Genomic DNA, 6,914 nt, shown 5'->3' with positions numbered 1-6,914 from the left:
TGCTTTACATGAAGATATATCTTGCAAAGAGAAGCCAATTATCCTTTCCTACTCTACCCCCTTCACTCCTCATTATCTCCAAGCATAAAACTAGAATTAGGTACCAGCATGCCCAGGGGGGCCAATTAGAAAGGAAAACCTATGAGTTAATGATTAGCACACACTGTGACAAGTTGCATACACACACACACACACACACACACACACACACACTAACACATATACACCAAGTTTTGTTAATTTATATGATTATGGGGAAAACACACATGGGAATAGATTTTTTAAGAAAGAAAAACAAAATTTTAGATTCAGACTGAATTTATAGACATGGATGTATTTTCTAGAAATTTGAATTTAACATACTAATTTGTGTAGCTGGAAATGTTTCCACATATTTTCTTGGTGGGCTTTCTAAAATCTAGTCACAGTAGAGAACAGTGCTAAATAAGGCTGAGATACAATGTAGTGTAATGTTGAGGAAGGAGTTCAAAGACACTGGAAGGTAGAAATATCAGAGGACATTTATCTAATGTCCTCTTTCTATGTCCCCAAAGCAGTCCAGAAAATGCTCATGAAAGAAATCTTTGAGAGTGCTTTGGTGGCTATTCTAAGTCATCCAGGAATAGCTGTGATATGCTACAGCTGAAATGGACTCCCCCCCCCCACCCCAATTCAATTATGGTGGACAGGGAAATGGGCCTGGCCAAGGATTCCTAACTATAGGGCTGCCAAGGGTTGAGTCTTTTGGGAGAAAAGGAGGGAGTGGTTTTCCAAAGCCAATGCGAGGCCATGAATAGAAAGGCTGGAGAGCCTGGGTTTGGCTCAGGCAGGACAGGGTAACTTCCTTAGAGATTTGGCATCTGGCCCCATTGAAGTCCTAGGGCTCTTCCTCTGCTGGTGCCACTTTTCAGGTCTTAGAGTTCAGCATTTCACAGGTCCTTTCTGTATTCTTCCTTAGTGGTCAGGTTTGTAATTTTCTGAAGGTGTTTTTCCCCCTTCTCCAACTTCATTTAAACCATGCTCTGACCAGGTTAGCCAGACTCTGGGCAAACCTGTTCCTTCTGGCTATGGTGCAATGCAGGTCTCCTTAGCCAAGGTCTGGAAAGCCAGATCTGACCTTCAGAAATCAACTATCTGACTAGCGAGCCACTTCCCATGTTCTCTTCTCTCTTCTAAGCCATGCTGATCAATGGATGAAAATGATGCCATGGGTCTTCAAGTCCTTCAGTGTGTCCCAGTGGAAGCAAGCATCAGGCAGGCTGGAGATGGGAGGTGATGGGTGGGGAACCGGTGGCTCCTGACAGTTGGGAGCAAGGACAGAACAAAAGGACGGAAGAGTGCGGGGCAAAGGGCATGGTAATGTCTGAGCTGTTTACTAGAAGCAAATGGATATGGATTTGAACTTCTCATAGGAAAGGAGTCTCTTCTCCAGGGACCACAGGCAATAGCAGCTAACGAAAGGAACCTGACTGTGCTCTGGAGGGTGAACATAGGGGAACCAAAGGCAGCAAAGAGGGCGGGTCAGGAGAATTTGCTTAGTACTTTTAAGCCTTGACATGTCAGTAATCAATATCACAAACTTCACTCACTCTCTGGCAAAATCTGGTTTAGTGGAGGTGAAATCTGTCTGCAGCAGTCGTCTCCACCCCAGATGCTCAGGCCCTGATCTCATGGCAGCAGGCAGCTCTGTCCCCCTGTGTCCCTCCGGCCACCCAAGGCAGCTTCCAGGAACCTGGCCAAGAGCACGTCCTACTGACCCGGCCCGTGAGCTGTTTCCTGTGTTGTGGAGAGGCATTCTTTAGCCCTTGGATACCCACCTGCTCCTATACTTGGGTATTGTTTTTATAGGCTATTCTTTCCCTGCGGCTTCTGAGAAGTAGGTCAAAGTACCTGCTTCAAGGGAGAAGTGCCAGGGGTTCAAGTCACCAGGCCTGGAGTCTGGAATCCTGAGTCCTATTTCAGGCTTCACAGCTAATCAGCTACGTGACAATCTTAGGGGCGCATTCTCCCCTCTGTTTCTCCCTGGACCCTTCTCTAGGCCTCATAATTTTTTTTTCCCCTCTGAAGCTGAATCCCCTGGCGCTGTCATCTTCTTCCCTTTTCCCTCTTTCTGGAAGGCCCTATAAAGCTGTTGGCTGCTTAAGGCTGGTGCCCAGAGCAAGAGCTGCTGTAGCTGTTTGGCCGATGGGGTGATTAGAGGCTTCTGGGCAGACACAGTGCAGCTGGGGCAGCTGTGTGAGGCTGGAACACTGCAAGCCAGGCTCCTGGACTAAAGGACAGGCCTGGTGGCAGGCTGTGGATGCTGAGGCCCCAAATGCGAGTGAGGCTCCTGGTTTTTACGCAACAGTTGTGGATTACCTCCCACTTCTGAGCCCCCCTTTCTCTGTAACACAGGGAAATTCAGCCTCTGGTTCATATGGAAACTCTGCCTTCCAAATCCAGGTAATAGGGGAGTGAAATACAGATGAGGAAGGGGAGCCAATATGTAGGTAAAAGGAAAGGAAGGGGGCATGGCCTTTGGACTTTTAGGAAGAACTACCCAGTTTAATATGCAATTGTTTTGGGGCACCTGAGTGGCTCAGTCGGTTAAGCATCCGACTTTGGCTCAGATCACGATCTCATGGTTCATGAGTTCGAGCCCCACATCGAGCCTCTCTACTGTCAGCACAAAGCCCACCTCAGATCCTCTGTCCCCCTCTGCCTCTGCCCCTCCCCCACTTGCACTCTTTCTCTCTCTCAAAACTAAAAATGAATAAATAAAATGCAGTTGTTCTGTGTACATGAGTGTGGACTACAAGGCATCAGTGTGTGGTGGGAAGAAAATGCATCCTGGGCAGAGTGTCCTGGGCTTGAATCCCCGCTTGATATTCACTAGAGTCCTCTCACGTTTCTGGGCTTTAGCTTCCCAGCTGTAAAATGGGAGTAACACTATTGATCTTGCAAGGTTGCCGAGAGGCTTAGCTGAGATTACCTGTGCAAAGCGCCTGACCCAGAACCTGGCACCTAGTGCGCACGCAGTAAGTGTTATTTCTTCTCCACTTTCCTTCCTGCCATACTTGCCACCATGTTTTGAGTTTCTGCAGATGCGGGAAAAGCCTAGTTAGGCTAGAAATCCCAACTCTGACTTTTCGTCCTCACCACAGTTCACCTAAATAGTTGATATCTGCTTGATGTTTTTTTCATGGGCACACCATTCTGGATATTGGGACCCTTGGATTTTGCTCTTTTGTTTACACCGTGAGCCAGAAGACTGTGTCCTACCCCCACCCCGCAACTTCCTCATGGGGGTAACACCTGCCAGACATTTCAGTCCATGAAGACAGTGTATTTCCCACTGTGCTGCAGACACCGGTGGTTAATGAGTCTCTTTTGTATTGAACAGAATTGTCGACTGGGAGTATCTCCCTGTGTCCAGACCAAGCTTGACTCCAAATTCTCCCTTCCCTGGTGTGATTGTCAGCAGATCTCAAAGCCACCATACTAAAACTGGAGAATACAGACGAGCTTCTTTGAGTCATCTGGGGGTCTAGACTAAATGTGAGATCTGAGAACCCTCCCGGGATTTCCTGGGCGGCGGGGGGGGGGGGGGGGGTACAAAACCTGGAAACAGCAAGGGAGTAGGAGGGGATGATGAAGACAGAAATAGGAAACATGGGTTTGGGGTACACAGAGAGAGCCCTGTTCCAAGAGTCCAGCAACCAGGATTATCCTTCCAGTTCTGTTTCTGCCCTGGGTGAGGAAAGAAAGAAAGAAAATAACTGTGAGTTCCCACCGTATACTTTCATGTAGGTTTTTATATAAACTTCCCAATAGTCCTGCGGGAAGCTGAGATTCAGAGAGGGTAGATGACTGGCCTGCAGACACACAGCTCAGTATCTAGGAAAAAGCACACACAAATTAACCACCTCAGGTTGTTACCTCTCTCACTTCCCCTTGTGGGACAAAAAACCTCAAGCTTGGGGCAAGAGGAGAAACTAAGGAATAGGGTACTTGAAAGGCCAGGTGAATGTGCGAGACGCAGAGGAGGCTGGTTGGAGAAACCTTTAGGAAGCCCTGGGCTGGGCCAGAAGTCATTAGGGTGTGGGGCGTGAGCGTTCTGCCTGGGGTCTGTTTCTCACGCGGTCACAGAGGGTGAAGTAGGCCTGGGGCACAGGCGAAGGATCCTGCATGCAAATCGTACGATTTACACGTATAATCCGGGAGAGGTTTACAAGCAAGCGGGCTTCCTGCAGCAACTAGGGGGTGCGGTGGGGTGGGGTGCGCTTCCCGCGTCCCAGGCCCAGGAAGGAAGCTCTTTGGTAGCAAGCACCCAGCCAGAGATTGGCTGGAAGGCGGAGTTCTTAGTTCGGGAATGGGGCTTCGCTAAGGGAGCCAAGGAAGAGAGGAGAGTTATTCCTCAATTCCTCTTCCTTGCGCCCTCTGGCTTAGCCTACGCATCCTGGACAAATCTGCGGGAGGGTTGCACCTGCAGCTTCGGGCGCCCCTGCTGACCCTCGGGGCCCATTGGTTAGGGGTGATGTCTGTTGTCCTGCGCATTCCGACACGAACGGGGAATTTGAGTGGGTGACTCCCCCAGGAACGCCGCATCTAGAAAACACGCCGCCCTGGACCTGGGGGCGACAGGCTGGGAAAGGCGCGTCTGGGGGCTCTGGTTTCTGGCTGGGCTGCCGCTGCAGGCGGTGGGCGGGAATTTGCCAGGGGCGGGGCGGGGCGGGGGTCGGGGCGGCCTGGCAGTGGCCGAGCCGAGGGGGAGGGACGTTCATTAGCATAGCCTCCTCCCCTCCCGGCGCGGCCCTGCCCAGCAACCCGAGCGGAGGCCGGCGGCTGAATGGGCGCTCGGCTCCGGGCCCCGGCCCTCCCGCGTCCCACCCTCGCTCCCGCTCCCGCCCCGCCCCGGCCTCCGCCGGCGGCCGCCATCCGCCGCCCCGGCTGTGAATGAAAGGCAGGCGCCGCCGGCTCTGGCTGCAGGCGACTCGGCGACGCGGCCTCCCAGGAGGCGCTCGCCCCGCAGAGATGTACGGTAAGGAGGGCTCTGCCTCCGGGCTCGCAAACTTGCAGGGCGCGGACCATTGTCCTCCTGCGGGGCCCGGCGAGGCCAGGGGACGCGGTCTCGGTGCCCGGCTGCGCTCTTTCTGTCTCTCTGTGCGCGCGCGCGGGTGCGCTGAGAGGACAAAGATGCTTAAGCCCGGAGACCCTGGGGTCCTCGGAAGTCCTTCGGGCCGGTCATTTGCTGCGTGGGGCGGGTGGGCGGTGGTCCGTCAGGGGGCTGGGGGCTGGGGTGATCCCGAGCGGCTGCGTCCTGGGGAAAGCGGGTCTCCCTTGGAGCCGAGCTGGCAGAGAGCGTTGGTGGAGGTGATCGTGTGACAGCATTTGCAGAATTAACAAAAGCGTGTTGTGCTGGGGAGTTTTATGCGGGAAGCCGGTCTGGAATTGCGGTGAGAGCTCGCTGCCTTACGCTCGCCTCTGAGGATTTGGGGGGCGGCGCCGGTGCAGAGGGCTGGGGCACCAGCCAGTTCTGGGAGCCTCGTGTCGCCGCCCCTGGGTGGACGTGGCCTCTGCCTGTTCCTACCGCCCGTGGGTCCCAGGTTCCCTAACTTCCAGCTGTGCCCTCCGCAGTGGTGAGGGGAGGAGACGCTGCTGAGGGTGCAGCGCAGCTCTGGGTCGTTAGCCACCTTCTGGCTGCCCCGACCTCTCTGCCTCCTTTCCCCAGCCATCCCCTCAGCTGACATGCAACAGTTAGCCAGACCCTCCTGATGCACTGTTCTGCTTCAAAATTTGCCCGGCATTTCTCTGGTTTGGAGGCAGTGTGGATGAAGAAAAGAAAGCGCTTTGGGTCTCCCATTGCACCTGTAATGAATGGAACACTGGAAACCCAGAGCAGTTTTGAAATCAACTGCGTTGCAAAGCCTCCAGACGCTCTGAGCTGCGGTGTGTGTGTGTGGGGGGGGGGGGGGGGGGGGGGGGGGGGGAGAGGAAGAGAGAGATGTGATCCCAATGGACATAAGTCCATCAGCCACCAGAACTCAGGTTCTGGCAGCTATTTAGGGCCAGAGAAAGAACTGGAGCTGTGCTCATCTCCCATCCCCACCATCCCCTCTGCCAGGCTGGGCACCGGCTCAGGTGGCACCTGAGAGGTGAGTGTTGTGAGAAGAGCAAGTTCCCCATTTAACCCACCACCGAGGCCGGCTCAGCTGCCTCACTCTGCACACAGACTGTGAGTCACAAAGTTTGATGGAGGCAGAGGAGGACGCTGAGCATGGTACGAATGCTCAGCGACTGGTGGGCCTCACTATTTAGAGAGAGAGAGAGAGAGACATTCAGCCTTGTCATGAGTGTCCTTTCCTGCCCCGTTGGTCCCACATCTGCATTTCTGAACCAGGTTGAGACATCAGCAGATCCTCTCCGCACGTGTTATTTCTCTTGGATGCACCAAAGGGAGGGAGCTCGACCCGAGAGTGTGTTCTGCTGGCCAGTGGGGACTCTGTAGGAAAGTAACAGGATGGCTGTTTTATAAGCTAGGAGGTTGTGAGGCTCCCAGAATAGAGGTATAGTTTCTTTCTTTCTGTTTCCCTCCCTATTCTTCCCTGCAGACTATGCAGCCAGAAGCTGCAGATCACTTGACAAAAGCATGTGACCGACTGCAGGGCACCTGCAGTGGGGAAGGAGTTAGGATAAGGCCCATCAGAATGGGTAAGAATTAGGAACCCTGGTTCTGCTGGGCCACCTCCCTGCATTTAGCCTGAGACAATTTTGAAAACTGATCCCAGATGTCTGGACCTTGGGGGTCCCACCCTGCCTCTGTTGTATGAAGCAGATCAAGGGAGCGTTGGTTGGTACAGAAAGGTGAACTGGGAGGCCAACATATCTGGATGTTATTTTTGGACGCGCCACAGATTTTCATTTCTCTGTTATGT

This window comes from Panthera leo, chromosome A3 (assembly GCF_018350215.1).
Source record: "Panthera leo isolate Ple1 chromosome A3, P.leo_Ple1_pat1.1, whole genome shotgun sequence".
NCBI lineage: Eukaryota > Metazoa > Chordata > Mammalia > Carnivora > Felidae > Panthera > Panthera leo.
This window is presented reverse-complemented; position numbering follows the sequence as displayed.